This window comes from Elephas maximus, chromosome 7 (assembly GCF_024166365.1).
Source record: "Elephas maximus indicus isolate mEleMax1 chromosome 7, mEleMax1 primary haplotype, whole genome shotgun sequence".
Classification (NCBI taxonomy): domain Eukaryota; kingdom Metazoa; phylum Chordata; class Mammalia; order Proboscidea; family Elephantidae; genus Elephas; species Elephas maximus.
Genome location: NC_064825.1, coordinates 114,378,044 through 114,397,275, shown reverse-complemented (window position 1 = coordinate 114,397,275; position 19,232 = coordinate 114,378,044).

The window sequence follows — 19,232 nt, the reverse complement described above, 5'->3', positions numbered from 1 at the left end:
AGGCTGCCACATCTTTCTACTGCAGAGGAGCTGGTGGTTTCCAACTGCTGACCTTTGGTTTACCAGTCAATCCATTTATATTAAAACGCTTTAAGTAAAGTAGAAGATATATAATCCAGAAGCCTGGCACACTGATGGTCCAATTTTAGTCAGGGACTTGATGATGGGGGAGGGAAAGGCTCTGGTCAGCTACATGGATAAGGCACTACTCAACCTGGTCATCATCTTAACCCTGACATAGAAGCTAGGTTGCACTAGAAGAATTTGCATCTACATATGTAAAGAAAACTCCTTTCAGATAACTTGCTGTTGTCATTTTTAAAACAACAAAACACTGTATTTTGATATTTGAGAGTTATGGCCTGATAACTTAAACACATTGAAACATTTAATCTTCATTTATTTTTTTCAACAATCATGAAAGAAAGTGGTCATTTTGCTGGTGTAGGTAAAGAACTTAAGATATCTTACTCTTTAAGCCCTAAGTGGAGGTATAACAGAGACTATATCTGCATATGTCTACTACTTTGGCTATTCCCCTGTATATAAGGCCAGTAATCGCCACCAGGATCTATTAGATTTTCCCTGGCAATACATGTGTTCAATGCTTGTCAAGGATGTTGTTTCAGTCTGTACCACCTGTGGCACAAGGACTTCTATTGGACTATGTTTTGAAGTAAGGCATATTGAATGTTTCCAAACATTCTGGGACTTTCCACTTTAAAATTTGTATAATCAACATATGTATTATAATTTTGTAAATGTCATTATGTGATTGTCATGAAATAAATGACAGAAAGTTTAGTAACCATTCATGTCTAACATCTAAAATTTTTTTAAATTTTTGCTTCTTATATCTATGCGTATATATATGTAAAAAAAAAAAAAACCATTGACATCAATTCAATTCCAACTCATAGAGACCCTGTAAAACAAAGCAGAGCTTCCCCATAGGGATTGCAAAGAGCGGCTGGTAGATTCGAAAAGCCGGCTTTTTGGTTAGCAGCCAAGCTCTTAACCAACCACTGCTCTACCAGGGATCCCATCTGTGTATATATATATGTATATATATATATGTATATATGTATATGTATATATATATATGTATATATGTATATATATGTATATGTATGTGTATGTATGTGTATGTATGTGTATGTGTACATGTCCCTGTATATGTATGTGTACTGGTACAGATACATGTATATGTACACGCATGTGCATCTGCATCTGTATGTATGTTTGCATGTATATGTACATATATGCATCTACATGTACATATGTGCCTACAAGTACATGTACACAAGTGCCTATAAGTACATGTATACATGTGCCTACAAGTACATGTACACATACACATACACCTCCATGTACACCTACCTACACCTGTATCTTTATCTGCATCTATAGCTACATCTACATTTATATCTGTATCTATATGTATATCTATATCAGGATTTCTCATCTTCCCCCCTAGTGACCTTGTGACCTAGAAATTTTGTTATTGTGGGGAGTTATGCTGTATATAGTAGAATGTGTAGTAACATCCCAGGCCCATTAGATACCTATAGGACCCTTCTCCTAGTTGCGACATTCAAAATGTCCCAGACATTGACAAACGTTCTTTGGGGAGCAAATTGTCCCCAGTTGATAACAAGTTATCTTTCTCTTTCTCTCCTTATTTCTTTCTCTCTCTTTCCATCTCTCTCTGTCTCCAGGTATCTATGCTTTATTTGTGGGAGGTGGTTTTACCTTCATATATCTATGATGGAAAGTTTGGATTTATCTTATTCATTTAGCATATTGCCTTTGTATACTAAAAATCCACCAGATGATACTACATAAACCTATTGACGATGCTGATGTCTCTATCCAGGATAGATTTCCTGGTAGACCAAGATGGAAAAACACAATGTAACAGTGCTGAATGAGTTCATTCTGACGGGAATCACAGACAGCCCAGAGCTGCAGGCGCCATTGTTAGGGCTATTCCTCATCATCTACATGACCTCAGGGGTGGGCAACTTGGGCATCAACATCCAAGATACAAACATCCATGTACTTTTTTCTCAGACACCCGGCTATCACTGATCTTGGTTATCCAATAGCCCTTGGACCCAAAATATTAGTAAATTTTGTTGTGGATGAAAATAAAATCTCCTATTATTTTTGTGCTATACACCTAGGTTCCTTTCTCTTGTTCATATTAGTAAATTATTCATTCTGTAAGCAATGTCTTATGATTGCTACGTGGCCATCTGTAACCCTCTGATCTACGCAGTCATCATGTCACAAAGGGTGTTACTGGTTCTGGTGGCAATCCTCTATCTTTACAGTGCATTTATTTCTCTTCTTGCCACTATAAAGATTTTTAATTTATCCTTCTGTGGCTACAAAGTCATCAGCCTTTTCTCCTGTGACCGTCCTCCCTTAGTGTCTCTGCTCTGCTCAAACACACTTGAAATTGAATTGATCATTCTCACCTCAGCAGCTATTGATTTGATTTCATCCTTTCTAATAGTTCTTGTTTCTTGTCTGCTCATTTTTGTAGCCATTGTCAAGATGAACTCAGCTGAGGGCAGGCACAAGGCCTTCTCCATCTGTGGATCCCACCTGACCGTGGTGGTCTTGTTCTTTGGGACTTTAATCTTTACATAGGTGCAACGCAAGTCCAGTCATTCCTTTGAAACTGATAAATTAGCTTCCATATTTTACACCCTGGTTATTCCACTGTTGAATCCCTTGAAATACAGCTTGAGGAACAAAGATGTAAAATATGCCGTACATAGGACATGGAAAAAAACACAGTTTATTCCATCACATGGCTCCTATAAATTGCATCATGGGCTTCAAACCATGTCTGTGTGCCTCCATAGGGTACAGTAAGCAAAAATATATTTCACAAATATTTATAAATTTCCTTCTATGTGTCAGTCTCTCTTCTAAATGCATTGATGAACAAAAGAGTAAAAACCTTTGCTTTCCTTGAAGGGAAGAGATGGACCACAAACATAATAATTAAGTAAATTTTATACTGTAGGAGAAGATGTTGGGGCCCTAGTGGTGCAGTGGTTAAATTGCTATGCTGCTAGCTGAAAGGTGGGTGGTTCAAACCCATTAGCCACTCCATGGGAGAAAGATGTGGCCGTTGTCTTCCACAAAGATTTACAGCCTTGGAAATCCTATGAACCAGTTCTACTCTGTCCTATAGGGTCACTAGGTGTCGGAATCTCCTCAACAGCAGTGCATTTTTTTTTTTTTTTTTTTTGAGAATGTGCTATCAAACAAAACGCTTTGCCATCGAGTCAAAACTGAGTCATAGAAAACTTAATGGACAGGGTAGAACTGCTCCATAGGATTTCCAAGGAGCAGCTGGTGGAGTTGAAATGCTCATCTTTTAGTTAGCAGCCAAGTTCTTAACCAATGCACCACCAGGCAAAGAGTGGATATATACTGAGTGGAAGTAGAAAAAGTTACTAGGTACTAGGTACAAAAGTGGAGCTACAATGACCCTGGTGTTTTTTCAACTTTTAGAATAAGCTTTGCAGCGTCAGTTCTTGCATTTATGTCTGTGTGTTTGCGTAAGCATTTGCCTTTTGTTTTAGCCTTCATAGTTTCTGAAGGGAGTATCAGGTTCAGGCCAGATTGCAAGAAGTCTCAGTGAAGTGTAAGGATGTGAAGTACTCAAGTTATCTAAATGTGCTCAGATGTCCCCATCCTAGGCTTTGGAGATCCATTCTTTTCTTATTAATGGCCTTACAATCACATGTAAATATGTTAACATAATGTACAATTTAGCAATCCACAGGTTCAGGTCTGCATCTGAATTTGTTGTAATCAACCCATTTTGCCTAGATCTAGGAGTGGGGAAGGAATTCCAAACCTGGGGGCAACTCTGGAAGACCTTAAGAAATTTATCTTAATTGGTATACATTCTGATCTATACACAAATTAAGACAAATTTCTTGAGGTCTTCCAGAGTTTTTTCCAGGTTTGAAATTCCTTCCTTACTAGTTGTTCTTATTTAATAATTATCTTTTTTGTTTGTGTTTTTTTTTTTTTTTCCCCCACGGGTTGTTATCTTTTCCTATCTATATGAAAAACTTTTTAAAATGTTTGTTCAATTATTTTTTTTATATTTCCTTGAGTAACAGGATATTCTATGATGAGTTAAGTTTCCTACCTCTGTTTCACAGGTTTGGCTTTCCTAAACTTTGGTCAATATTTATTATGCACTATATTTTCATTGACTCATGTTCACCCTAATTAATGGAGGCAAAATGAGATAATCCCACGATTTACTCTGTGCTGCATTTCTAATTAAGGTAAGGAATGTGAAGTGGCAAGAATGCATCTATCTTGCCTTATGGACACAATTGCTCCATGTTACTACTCAAATTTTATCATGTACTTTTTTTTCTTTTCAAAATTTCTAGTTCTATTGAAGCTCTTAGAGTCTAAATTATTTCCTTCATTAAGGATCATGAATGAAAATCCCCTGTGTAGCCAATAAAATTTGAATATAAATAGTTCACTGGAATATAAGGAAAAGATGCATGTTATATTGTCCTGTGAGCATTAATATTTTTGAAAGTTTGAAGCAATTAGAAAGCGAAGATGGTAATGATAAGACAGCATCCCAGGCTTGGGAAAATTCCACTTCCTTGAGCAGCTTGATTGGCCTGCTCCTAGCTTTACATGAGAATCTTGGTTCCTTTGCTTGGCATGCCCCAGAGCTTTACTTTAAAATCCTGTTTCTCCTCTCCTTAATTGCTTTCCAAAAGTAAATGAAATTGACAAAAATAAGTTTAGGCACTATGTTAATATCCAGGACAGCCTTTTAGCTCTCATATATAGTAATACTGTGCCTCTAGGTGGAGTTTAACCACCAAATTCTGAACATGTGTAGTATGGTTAGTAATGTTGCTGATGTAACTTGTATGACCTTTCTACTTGTAAACCTCTTATAAGCAACCTTTCCCCTCGCCCTCTCTGTGCAGTCTTGGCAACAGCAGCCCCAACTGTTTCCCTTCCTTGCACAGTGAAATAAAGGTATGTTTCTACTCTCTTACTCTTCTACTTTGGTTTATTGTTTATTGGCTGAGATGAGTTGAGCCAAGCAGAATCTGAAGTTTCCACCCGGCAACATTTCTGGTGAGCCAGCCAGGAGTCATCTGCTCAGTTCCAGAGGTGGATTGGACAACAGACCAGTCGGATGCCTGGTGCCTCTAGGAGATTTCTCCCAGAGACCTTCTCACAGCCCTGAAAGATGATTTTTCTGGGACTCGACAAAGATTTCATAGGAGATACAAAACATACCTGGATTATTTTTTTTTTTTACATTAGACTGTAGATGAGTCCTGAGAAGCAGGAAGAATTAACCATTGAGGGCATTGAAGGCTCTAGATATTTGGGCTTATTTGGTAAAAAAGAGGGTAATTCCTAGGGGGTTAGAGTCCCGAGAATTGGCAGGAATTGACTCTTGAGGGTATAAAAGGCTCTAGGTGTCAGTTATTAGATTGGTGCAACTGATAAGTGGTGTGAGTGTGTAACACGTGTGTATGAGGCATTTAGACAGTCACAGACCTTGAGAATCTTAAAATTGCTGACATCATGAATATGATTTTTATCAGAGTGCCCAGGATATATGGAGAAAACTCCAAAACTTCAGGAAGATGTGGAGTTAGGGATCTTGTATTTTTAAGCTTGTCTGCCGGGTATATTCCTATTGGGATCAGGAAGAGGAAAAGAGAAAAATCACTGATCATAAGAGAAAGGCCACATTCCTGGACAATGCCTTCTAGGGAAATGACCTGTTTCTTGGCAGCTCAACAAGTGGAGGGCCCCTGAAGAGAGAGGGAGGTGGAAAGCCCTGATCCCCATTAAGTGGAGGCCAATGAACCTAGTACAAAGAGAGTGGATATTGGAAGAGAGAAGCCCTAAATTCTAACCCAGAGGTAAGAAAGAGCATGGGGTTGCCTAATGGGCCATGATGCCCATGGGTAAAGACTCTAATTGAAGAGGACTGGAGGAAAGTCTCCCACCTAAGCCACTGATTATAATGAAGGTGTGTGTGTGGGGGGGGGGAACAGTACAGTTTCTAGTGGATACCAGAGCAAACCACTTTGTCCTGAGCCTGAAAAAGACAGCCCCAACAAAACAAACTGTGTCAGTGTGGGAGTCTGAGGTAAGAGGAGAACCATCCCTTCTTCAGTTTCTAAGCTGCTGTATACAAGGAAAGTCATTAACACATTCTTTGCTCTACATGTCTGATTGTCCAGTTTCATTGCTGAAAAGAAACTTGTGCAAAGTGCAAGCACAGAATGGATGGTGAGTGTAGATGACCCCTACCACACAGTCACCCACCAATTACAGCATGGAAGGACACTACCATGGATCAGTAGGGCCAAACATCAAGCATGCATTGGTCCTGTGGTTATGGGTATGGACCAAGAAGGTGCCAGCATGTGCCAAAATGTTTCCCTGGTGGCAGTTGAGTCCCAACCTGGCATAGTTACCCCTCCATTTTAGCAATACTCCATCTGGGCAGAGGCCTGACAGGTATGGGCAAAATCATCACCAGATACATGAAACACAGACTGTTCAGACCGTATCAGTCACAGTTCAACACTGGCATCTTGCCAGTGAAAAAGAAAAATGGAGAATACCAGTTTATTCAGAATCTGTGAGCCATCAATCAGGTAAAAAGTCATGGTCCACCCTGCAGTTTCTAACCCATAAAAAAACTACACCCTGCTTTTTACCTCAGTGCTCAGTTTTTCCAGTTTCACTGTACTGGATCTGAAAGATGCATTCTTTTGCATCTGAGTGGAAAAAAAAGGGAAGTCTTTGCCTTTGAGTAAAAAGACTTGGATAATGGACAAAAGCAACAACTCTGTAGACAAGTCTTTCCCTAGGGGTTTAAAAACAGCCCCACTCCTTTCGGGCCTACTGTAGCTAAGAAATTGAGAGAATTCACCCTGACCAATGGTAAACTCCTCCAGTATGTTTACTCATCACTAGCCATAGTGAGTATGCTTGCCTCCAGAATACCACAGAGGTTTCGAACTTTTAAGGAAATGTAGGGTATCAGACCTCAGAAGCAAAATGCTCAGGTCTACCAAAAGGAGGTGATTTATCTGAGTTTTAAAATCAGATAGGCAGAGCGAGAATTCCTCCCTGTGAGACAAGATGCTATCTGCAGGCTGGCAGCCCTTACCAAATGGAGATAGCATCCAGGTTTTTTGGGCATGGTTGGTTTTTGCAACATCTGGATTCCAAAATTCAGATGTATTGTCAAGCTTTTACACCTAGCCTAGAGGAGAACGACACAGACCCCTTAGAATGCAGCAGGACAGAGCAATAGGCTTTTGATACAATTATATGACTGGGTTAAGAGACATTTAATTGGATCATAGGTGAACACCACTATTTTGGAAGTGGTAAAGAGCTGCCCCTTCTGTGTGAATAATCCCAAGAACACTACTGAAGTGCCCCCAGGAGTTCAGTGAACTGGGGCAATGCCTAGAGACTACTGGCAGGTTGATTTCACTGAGATGTCTCAAGCTCCTGGCAATTACAAATATCTGCTAGTCTTTATTGACCCCTTCACTAATTGGGTTGAAGATTTTCCTTGCAGACCTGGAAAGGCAAATGAGTTTGTGAAACACCTCCTAAATGAAATCATCTCTTGATTTGGCTTCCCATCTTGTTGGCAACAACAACGGGCCCCATTTTGTGAACTTTGTGTTACAATTGGTAGCAACAGACCAGGACATTAATTGGAACTTACTCATAGACTGGAGATACCAGTCCAGCTGCAAAGTACGGTGTGCTAACCAGACTTTGAGTAGACACCTAGCAAAGCTGTGCCAAGAGACCAAATTGATATGGAAAAACGTTCTGCCTTTGGCCTTCTTAAGAGTTCAATCCATCCCGGGAGGCAAATTAGATCTTAGTTTTGTTGAGCTATTATATGAACACACTTTATTAGATAACCCCAATACAACCAACATAGCCTGCCTTAATTATGACTAACTTCCTTCCCTCCATGAGGTTGGAGATGTTCAAATTACTAAATATTTGCTGGTCCTTCAGGTGCCTCTGTGTTCCCTCCACAGGTACACTCACCTGAGGAGCCTGCCTGAGACAAAGGTGTCCTCCATCCATTCCAGTTTGGTGACTAGGTTCTTCTCAAGGCGTGGAAAGGTAACTCCCTTCAGCAGAAGTGGACTGGCCCCTGTGAAGCCCTCTTGGCTACCTCAAAAGCTGTCCAACTCAATGGGCTCAAAGGTTGAATCCACCACACTGAAGTAAAGAAAACCACAAATTCAGCAGTACTGTAAGAACTGGACTGATGAGCCATTTGAGAACCTTAAGTACTTGTTTTCCCGACACCCTACTGCATGGGTGAGATTCCCCAAGAATGGAGGTTCAGAGAGGGTAAATAAATTATCTAAGTTCAACTCATGAAGGATAAATAAATTGTGCAAGTTACAGTGGTCTTAAGCATTAGAACCAAGTTTCAAACAAGGTCTAGCTCCATGTTCCAGGCTCATAACAACTACTCTAAATTACCTCTTAATGTCAATTTTCTGCATTAGTGATGTCATCTCTGAGATGACAAAAAGTATCAGATTAAAAGAAGAGAAGTAGCAATGGGATTCATAAAGTAGTGAATAACTAGGAAAATGTCTGGGAGAAAAAAGAAATTCAATAAAGACAATGAATTAATAAATTGACCCAGCAACCTAATGGGTTCATTTTGGACATTTTGGATACTTGACTAGCTCAAACCAAACAATGGAAAACCATATCAAAGTGGATGCAGGACATAGTCTGAGCAGGTTTCTAATAAATGTGCAGTGAGGGATTTCGGGAATTATCATTAAGTAGTAAGGAACAGAATCCCTGGTGACACAGTGGTTAAGAGCTTAGCTGCTAATGAAAAGGGCAGCAGTTCAAATCCACCAGCCACTCCTTCCAAACCTTAGGGGGCAGTTCTATTCTGTCCTATATGGTCAAAATGAGTCAGAATCGAATCGATGGTAAAGGTTTGGTTTTTGGTTTGGTAAGAAAGATGCTAAAAAATAAACAAGGAAGTTCCCATTTAAAAAAAAAAAAAATTGTGGCTTTCTGGCTTTGTGAGTTCAGCCAGTGCTTAAAAATTAAGATGGAAGTAGAATTAAAAACAAAACAAAGCAAAAAAATCTAAATCACTGCAGCCAATGATTTGTAGAAGTCAGTCAGGGGCTTGTCAAGATTGATGTTACTTCTTTAAAAAGGGGTGTCTCCAAGGGAGAGGAGGTTTGGGGAAGGAAAAACACTAAGTAGGCAATAGATAAATGGTAATTTGGATGAAGGGAAAGATAGTACACAACACTGGGGAAGCCAGCACAGCTTGTACAAGGCAAGGTCATGGAGGCTCCATAGACACATCCAAACTACCTGAAGGACTGAATTGCTTCCCTGAGCGCTGTGGGAACCATGGCCTTAGGGAACATTTAGCTCAATTGGGATAACAGAGTTTATAAAGAAAATGTTCTACATTCTACTTCTGCAAATGGTGTCTGGAGTCTTAAAGCCCATGAGAGGCCATCTAGGATACTTCATTGATCTTGCCACTTTGGGAACAAGCAAAAATGAAGAAAACTAAAGATAGAAGGGAAAGATTAGTCCAAAAGACTAATGGGCCATACCTACCATGGCCTCCACAAGAATGAGTCCAGCACAACTAGATGGTGCCTGGCTACCACCACTGACTGCTCTGACAGAGATCACAATAAAGGGTCCTGGACAGGGCTAGAGAAAAATGTAGGACACAATTCTAACTCTGAAAGAAAAACCAGACTTGCTGGCTTGACAGAGACTGGAGAAATCCTGAGAATATGGCCCCTGGACACCCTTTTAGCTCAGCAATGAAGTAACTCCTGGGTTCAACCTTTAGCCAAAGATTGGACAGGCCCGCAAAATAAAATGAGACTAAAGGGGCATACCAGCCCAGGTACAAGGACTAGAAGGCAGGAGGGAACAGGAAAACTGGTAATAGGGAGACCAAGGTTGAGAAGGGAGAGCGTTGACATGTGGGGTTGTTAACCAATGTCTTAAAATAATATGTGCACTATTTAAGAAACTAGATTGTTCTGGAACCTTTATCTAAATTACAATAAAAAAAAATGTTACTCACAAAAAAGGGGGAATTCTAGAATCCAAAACATTGAAATATTACAAGGCATCTTCTCAGACCACAAGGCAATAAAAGTGGAAATCAATAACAGAAAAATTAGGGAAAATAAATCAAATACTTGGAAAATGAACAATACCCTCCTGAAAAAAGACTGGGTTATAGAAGACATTAAGGAGGGAATAAGGAAATTCATAGAATGCAAAGAGAATGAAAATACTTCCTATCAAAACCTCTGTGACATAGCAAAAGCAGTGCTCAGAGGCCAATTATATTGATAAATGCACACATACAAAAAGAAAAAAGAGCCAAAATCAGAGAACTGTCCCTACAACTTGAACAAATAGAGAGTGAGCAACAAAAGAATCCATCAGGCACCAGAAGAAAACAAATACTAAAAATAAGAGCTAAACTAAATGAATTAGAGAACAGAAAAACAATTGAAAGAATTAACAAAGCCAAAAGCTGGTTCTTCGAAAAAATTAACAAAATTGTTAAACCATTGGCTAGACTGACTAAAGAAATACAGGAAAGGAAACAAATAACCCGAATAAGAAACGAGAAGGTCCACATCACAACAGACCCAAATGAAATTAAAAGAATCATATCAGATTATTACAAAAAAACTGTACTCTAACAAATTTGAAAACCTAGAAGAAATGGATGAATTCCTGGAAAAACAATACCTACCTAAACTAACACAATCAGAAGTGGAACAACTAAATAGACCCATAACAAAAAAAGAGATTAAAAGGGTAATCAAAAAACTCCCAACAAAAAAAAAGGCCTGGCCCGGATGGATATACTGCAGAGTTCTACCAAACTTTCAGAGAAGAGTTAACACCACTACTACTAAAGGTATTTCAAAGCATAGAAAATGACGGAATACTACCTAACTCATTCTATGAAGCCACCATCTCCCTGATACCAAAACCAGGTAAAGACATCACAAAAAAAGAAAATTACAGACCTATATTCCTCATGAACATAGATGCAAAAATCCTCAACATAATTCTAGCCAATAGAATTGAACAACATATCCAAAAAATAATTCACCACGACCAAGTGGGATTTATACCAGGTATGCAGGGCTGGTTTAATATTAGAAAAACCATTAATGTAATCCACCATATAAATAAAACAAAAGACAAAAACCAAATGATCTTATCAATTGATGCAGAAAAGGCATTTGACAAAGTCCAACACCCATTTTTGATAAAAACTCTCACCAAAATAGGAATTGAAGGAAAATTCCTCAACATAATAAAGGGCATCTATGCAAAGCCAACAGCCAACATCACTCTAAATGGAGAGAGCCTGAAAGCATTTCCCTTGAGAACGGGAACCAGACAAGGATGCCCTTTATCACCGCTCTTGTTCAACATTGTGCTAGAAGTCCTAGCCAGAGCAATTAGGCTAGACAAAGAAATAAACGGCATCCGGATTGGCAAAGAGGAAGTCAAATTATCTCTATTTGCAGATGACATGATCTTATACACAGAAAACCCGAAGGAATCCTCCAGAAAACTACTGAAACTAATAGAAGAGTTTGGCAGAGTCTCAGGTTATAAGATAAACATACAAAAATCACTTGGATTCCTCTAGATCAACAAAAAGAACATCGAAGAGGAAATCACCAAATCAATACCATTCACAGCAGCCCCCAAGAAGATAAAATACTTAGGAATAAATCTTACGAAAGATGTAAAAGACCTATATAAAGAAAACTACAAATTACTAGTGCAAGAAATTTAAAAGGACCTACTTAAGTGGAAAAACATACCTTGCTCATGGATAGGAAGACTTAACATAGTAAAAATGTCTATTCTACCAAAAGCCATCTATACATACAATGCAATTCCGATCCAAATTCCAACGACATTTTTTAATGTGATTGAGAAACAAATCACCAACTTCATATGGAAGGGAAAGAAGCCTCGGATAAGCAAAGCATTACTGAAAAAGAAGAAGAAAGTGGGAGGCCTCACTCTAGCTGATTTCAGAACCTATGATACAGCCACAGTAGTCAAAACAGCCTGGTACTGGTACAAAAACAGACACATAAACCAGTGGAACAGAATTGAGAACCCAGAGATAAATCCATCCACATATGAGAAGCTGATATTTGACAAAGGCCCAGTGTCAGTTAATTGGGGAAAAGATAGTCTTTTTAACAAATGGTGCTGGCATAACTGGACACCCATTTGCAAAAAAATGAAACAGGACCCATACCTCACACCATGCACAAAAACTAACTCCAAGTGGATCAAAGACCTAAACATAAAGACTAAAACAATAAAGATCATGGAAGAAAAAATAGGGACAACCTTAGGAGCCCTAACACAAGGCATAAACAGAATACAAAACATTACCAAAAATGACGAAGAGAAACCAGATAACTGGGAGCTCCTAAAAATCAAACACCTATGCTCATCTAAAGACTTCACCAACAGAGTAAAAAGACCACCTACAGACTGGGAAAGAATTTTCAGCTATGACATCTCCGACCAGCGCCTGATCTCTAAAATCTATATGATTCTGTCAAAACTCAACCACAAAAAGACAAACAACCCAATCAAGAAGTGGGCAAAGGATATGAACCCACACTTCACTAAAGAAGATATTCAGGCAGCCAACAGATACATGAGAAAATGCTCTCGATCATTAGCCATTAGAGAAATGCAAATTAAAACTAGGATGAGATTCCATCTCATACCAACAAGGCTGGCATTAATCCAAAAAACACAAAATAATAAATGTTGGAGAGGCTGCGGAGAGATTGGAACTCTTATACACTGCTGGTGGGAATGTCAAATGGTACAACCCTTTGGAAATCTATCTGGCATTATCTTAAACAATTAGAAATAGAACTACCATACAACCCAGAAATCCCACTCCTCGGAATATACCCTAGAGAAATAAGAGCCTTCACACAAACAGATATATGCACACCCATGTTTATTGCAGCTCTGTTTACAATAGCAAAAAGCTGGAAGCAACCAAGGTGTTCATCAACGGATGAATGGATAAATTAATTGTTGTATACTCACACAATGGAATACTACGCATCGATAAAGAACAGTGACGAATTGGTGAAACATTTCGTGACATGGGGGAACCTGGAAGGCATTATGCTGAGCGAAATCAGTCAGAGGCAAAAGGACAAATATTGTATAAGACCACTATTCCAAGATCTTGAGAAATAGTATGAACTGAGAAGAACACATACTTTTATGGTTATGAGGGGGGGAGGCAGGGAGGGTGGGAGAGGGTTTTTTACTGATTAGTTAGTAGATAAGAACTGCTTTAGGTGAAGGGAAGGACAATACTCAATACATGGAAGGTCAGCTCAACTGGACTGGACCAAAAGCAAAGAAGTTTCCGGGATAAACTGAATGCTTCAAAGGTCAGCCGAGCAAGGGTGGGGGTTTGGGGACCATGGTTTAAGGGGACTTCTAAGTCAATTGGCAAAATAATTCTATTATGAAAACATTCTGCATCCCACTATGAAATGTGTTGTCTGGGGTCTTAAATGCTAACAAGCGGCCATCTAAGATACATCAATTGGTCTCAACCCACCTGGAGCAAAGGAGAATGAAGAACACCAAGGTCACACAATAACTATGAGCCCGAGACAGAAAGGGCCACATGAACTAGAGACTTACATCATCCTGAGACCAGAAGAACTAGTTGGTGCCCGGCCACAATCGATGACTGCCCTGACAGGGAGCACAACAGAGAACCCCTGAGGCAGCAGGAGATCAGTGGGATGCAGACCCCAAATTCTCACAAAAAGACCATACTTAATGGTCTGACTGAGACTAGAGGAATCCCGGTGGTCATGGTCCCCAAACCTTGTGTTGGCCCAAGACAGGAACCATTCCCAAAGACAACTCAGCAGACATGAAAGGGACTGGACAGTGGGTAGGAGAGAGATGCTGATGAAGAGTGAGCTAATGATATCAGGTGGACACTTGAGACTGTGTTGGCATCTCCTGTCTGGAGGGGGGATGGGAGGATAGAGAGAGTTGGAAGCTGGCTAAATTGTCACAAAAGGAGAGACTGGAAGGGCTGACTCATTAGGGGGAGAGCAAGTGGGAGAACGGAGTAAGGTGTATATAAACTTATATGTGACAGTCTGACTTGATTTGTAAACGTTCACTTGAAGCTCAATAAAAGTTAATAAAAAAAAGGGGGGGGGAATTCTGAGGAGATTTGTTCCCTATCATCTTCTGCTTCCTGGACATTTTTACTGGGTGAGCTTCAATTTTTTTGGAATTTAATATAAGGGCAAGAAACTTGTAAATATATTAACTTTGATTTTGCTGAGATACTGATCAGTGAGAGCCATCAGGTCCCACTACTAGATTTTTTTTTTGCATTAAACCCTCTTTCCTGAATCAGGTTTATTTCTTTATTTCCATAATTCTTAGCCTAAAATATTAGTTTATTACTTGAAGCAATAGAAATTAGTCAACCCTGTTGTTGTTGTTGTTAGGTGCTGTGGAGTCAGTTCCGACTCATAGTGACCCTATGCACAACAGAACGAAACACTGCCCGGTCCTGTGCCATCCTCACAATTGTTGTTATGCTTGAGCTCGTTGTTGCAGCCACCGTGTCAACCCACCTCACTGAGGGTTTTCCTCTTTTCTGCTGACCCTGTACTCTGCCAAGCATGGTTTCCTTCTCCAGGGACTCACCCCTCCTGACAACATGTCCAAAGTATGTTAGACTCAGTCTCGCCATCTTTGCCTCTAAGGAGCATTCTGGCCGCACTTCCAAGACAGATTTGTTCATTCTTTTGGCAGTCCATGGTATATTCAATATTCTTCGCCAACACCACAACTCAAAGGCGTCAACTCTTCTTCGGCCTTCCTTATTCATTGTCCAGCTTTCACATGCAAACCTAGATCAGGCAAAATAAAAATTGAATACTTATTCTCTCATAGAAAATGCTGGCACTTTTAAAACTCATCTCTTCCTTGAACTTTCCTTTGTCCATCTCAACCAATTGATTCTATGGAAATTTTGAACTTATTTTAAAATGAGTGACACAGTTTCCAAGGCTTTATTGTTCACAAAGTCATTAAATTTCCATGATTTTTCTAACCATAAAGACATTTAACATCTACTTGAGTAAGCATGGGTTCTGCATCTTTTAAAGGGCTTTATACATGGATATAGCTCTTATTTCTTACCTAGAATGTCAGAGAAATTGGCTTTTTTTCCTGTTACTTTTATTTATTAAAACCTTTTAGTAAGATATGAATAACATGCCATATTATTAGCTCACATGGCTTGAATTTTTTCTTCAGTCTTTTCAGCTTGAAAAATGTCAAGCATATTCTTCCCTTTTGGGTTTTTAACTCCAGACCTTTGCCCATTTCATTATAATACTTTACTTTGCCTTCTTGAGCCACCCTTTGAAATCTGCAGTTCAATTTTTAACTTCATTATTTTTTCCATTCTCTTTTTAGCTACCAATTTTTTTTTTTTTTTATGTTTAAGAGAAAGTTTCAGAGTCTCTTCTGACATCCATTCTCGTTTTCCCTTTCCTTTTTAATGACCTTTTGCATTCCTCATCTATGATGCTTGATGTTGTTCCAAACTTGTCTAATCTTTGGTTATTGGTGTTCAATGTGTCAAATCCATTCTTGAGATGATTTCTAAACTCAGGTGGGATATATTCAAGGTAGTATTTTGGATCTCTAGGACTTGCTCTAATTTTCTTTCGCTTCAACTTCTACTTGCATATGAGCAATCAATGGTCCATTCCAATATTGGGCCCTGGCTTGGTTCTAACTGATGATATTGAGCTTCTCCATCATCTCTTTCAACAGATGCAGTCAATTTGATTCCTGTGTATTCCACTTGGGAAGGTTCACTTGTATACTCTCTGCTTCTGTCCTTGAAAAAAGTTACTTGTGATGAAGAATTCGTTGGTCTTGCAATATTCCAACATGTAATCTCTGGTGTCATTTCTATCACCAATACCTTATTTTTCAAATACCAATTCTTCTTTTTTCCACCTTTAACAATCCAATCGAACATTAATGATCAATACATCTCAATTGCAATTTTGATGCATTTCTGACTTCATAAGTTAGTAAAGTCTTCAATGTCTCATTTTTTGCAATACTACTTGGGTAAATTTGAATACTAGTAGTGCAAACTTGTGTTCTTTGGAGGCTTTTGGTTATTGTCCTATCACTGACAGCATTATACTTCATGAGGGGTCTTGAAATGTTCTTTTTGAGGATAAGTATGATGACATTCCTCTTCAATTTTTCATTCCGGTGTAGTATACCATGTGACTGTCTAATTCAAGATGGATAATACCAGTCCATTTCAGCTCACTAACGCCTAGGAGATTGATCTATATGTGTTTCATTTCATTTTTTACAACTTCCAATTTTCTGAGATTCATATTCCATACACTCCATGTTCAAACTATTAATGGATGTATGTAGCTGTTGGTTCTCATGTTGACTCATACCAATATAATAGAATATTTTAATCCAATAAATTAAAATAAGAGACAAGCTTTAAATAGACAATTTGCAATAATAGGAGGTGTCAAAGTGACTAATATCCATCCCCAAGGCAAAAAAAAAAAAAAATACAGAAAAAAAAAACACAAAGATGTGGTGAATTATATTTAAGAAATGTACTAATTTTATTCCATTTGAGAACATTATGCCAATGGGGGCATATTGAGTGGTCTGACACAAAGGTAAAATATTTTACTCTAAATCTTTGGATGGACAAATTGAAATTTAACTGAGAATAAATGAATAAATGTATCTAAAAGAAACTTACTTCCAGGTGAATACAAATTGTTTAGAAAACTAACAAATATCCTAGACATTTTATTAAGCTTTCAGGTCCTTCAGACATAATTAACACATTGCTTGGTATCTCCTCAGGGAGAGCCTCAAGGGCTGAGAGAGTGCTATAAGTTGTTCCCGCTATGCCACGTTGAGAAGCACATGGGTGTCAAAACAGATTCATTACAGGTAAAATGTAGAATTTTTTATACATTGCCACGTATTACTAATATCTAGAATATTATAGAGACATTTTAATTGCTATCAAAGCCACAGAAAAATATTAAGAATTTTGTTTCAATTCCATCTGCTTTCCACCATTATTCTTGATATGTTTTATATGAGATAAATGTGCACTTCATTTATTCACTTTTATAACTTAATGTTATGAAATTTAATGTCTGCATTTGCTGACTAATAACTTACACAGAGACTGCTCTGCTCGTAGTATTCAGGAATAGATACATGCCAGATAGATAAACACATACTTAGATAAGAAGATGGATAGATTGATAGGTAGGTAGGTAGATAGATGATAGATAGATAGATAGATACATAGATACATAGATAGACAGATGACAGACAGCCAGACAGATAGATGATAGACAGGCAGATAGACAGTCAGATGGATAGATGGATGGACAGACGGATGGACAGACTGATGGATGGATGTATGGATGTATGGATGGATGGATGGATAGATACACACACATACTTATGAAACAGTGATATCACAAAGTTTTAAACCTCTAATTTTGTTATATTAACCTGTAGAGCTATGTTTTATTTTTGAAACATCTGTGGTATATTCAGATACATTTTTTAAAGATTATACTTTAACTGTGATATCTCATGCCACATAAAAGTCCCAATTTTAATGGAACATGCTTTGTGTTCAAAAAGATTTTAAATAACTTCTGGTAATTCCCATAGATGTCATCATCAGTACATTTGCTTCTTTGCCTATGCTACTATATCATATTGTGATTTTTTAAACTTTCTTTTTCATAAAAAGTACAGGATACATGTTTACAAGGGAGAGTTTATGGCAACAAGTTTTCACTATTTGTCCAGATTTCCTCATATTTCTTAGGTTTCTCCATGAGAAAAAAGTATACCTGATTTGTTACAAAAAACTTAGAATGTGTCAGTTACAGTATGAATGCTCAACTGGACATGAAAGCATTTTAAGTAGACCAAAAAAGAAAGTAATCTAAAGAATGGAACTTTTAGACACTTTAGTCATAGAATGGTTGTTATGGACTATGAAGCTGGGGTCAGTTACAAGCATAACATCCCTAATGAACCTATTCATCATGAAAATGGTGACAAAGAACTTAAGTCACAGTCCAGAAGAATATACCTATAAATATCTTAAAGATCAAAACAATTAACAACAAAAAAATGATAATTTCAAGTAATTTCTGTCAATATTAAAAAAAGATAGATCGATATATAAACAGACAGAAAGATGAACAAACAGATAGGTAGAACAAATAGTACTAGGCACATACTAATTTAGTTATTTTCAACTATCATAGACACCTTGAAGAATTTAACTCTCATTTAGCCTTCTTAACAACCCTACAAAAAAGAGTTGGAATATGATTTTTCAGATGGGGATAAAAAGATTCATATATCTTATGCTATTTGCCCAAAATACCACATTGTATACATTACAAATAGAGGAATAGCAGAGTTTGCATCAAGAAACATATATCTCTAGGGATGTTTTCATATATAAAGACAAAAAATTTCCACTGTGATCAATTATGTATCTATTGAAAACCTGTTTAGTATGTTGATTGTTCCATCCTGGACCTTCTATATGCATGAGTTTTCATAAGATAATGTTTTGAAGGAGAGGGTTCAAATGTATTCATGTTTTTCTTTAGGAAAGTGAAAAAGACAAGGTTTAAGAAGAGTGCAATCAATATCCATGTACCTAACACCTAAAGGGTTAACATATCATTCATTTTTGTTTTATCTATCTACCAATGTATCCATCAATCTATCTAATATGTATATGTGTGTGTAAAATTTGTAGGAGTTGGGTATGTATTCAAATATCCTAAGTGGAACGTTTGGATTTATACTCTTCATACTGGTTTTGCATACTATAAATCTACCAGATGATGTTATATAAAAGCTATTGATGATGCTGATTTCTCCGTTTAGAATAGGTTTCCTGATAGACCTAGATGGACAAACACAATCTAACA